This window comes from Nematolebias whitei, chromosome 14 (assembly GCF_014905685.2).
Source record: "Nematolebias whitei isolate Nwh7 chromosome 14, NemWhi1, whole genome shotgun sequence".
NCBI lineage: Eukaryota > Metazoa > Chordata > Actinopteri > Cyprinodontiformes > Rivulidae > Nematolebias > Nematolebias whitei.
Window position 1 is genome coordinate 46,368,514 of NC_056511.1, and position 445 is coordinate 46,368,958.

The window sequence follows — 445 nt, forward strand, 5'->3', positions numbered from 1 at the left end:
CTCCCACCAAGTTTCTTCTTCACTGTCCGCTCAGTCAATTTTCAACTTTGTGACTCATGGAAGGCCGTTTTTGTCTGGACCAGATGTGTTTATGTTCTCACTGTCATGGGGTCTGTTCTTATAAGTCCTGCGTTTGTTTGTCACAGAGTCTGTGAGAGGTGTAATGTCTTAACCCTGGAGCTGCTCTCAGCTCTGGCTTTAATGCCCTGAATCAAACCATCTGCACATTTCAACGCACACACCAGAGTTTGAGAAGAAGCCAACTGGACTTCTTTGTTGTTCACTTCTTGAAGACTTCACCTTTCAGGACAACCAACATTTCAGAGCAAAACACACCTGTTCACTTACACACACCTGCTCACTTACACACACCTGTTCACTTACACACACCTGTTCACTTACACACACCTGTTCATTTACACACACCTGTTCATTTACACACACC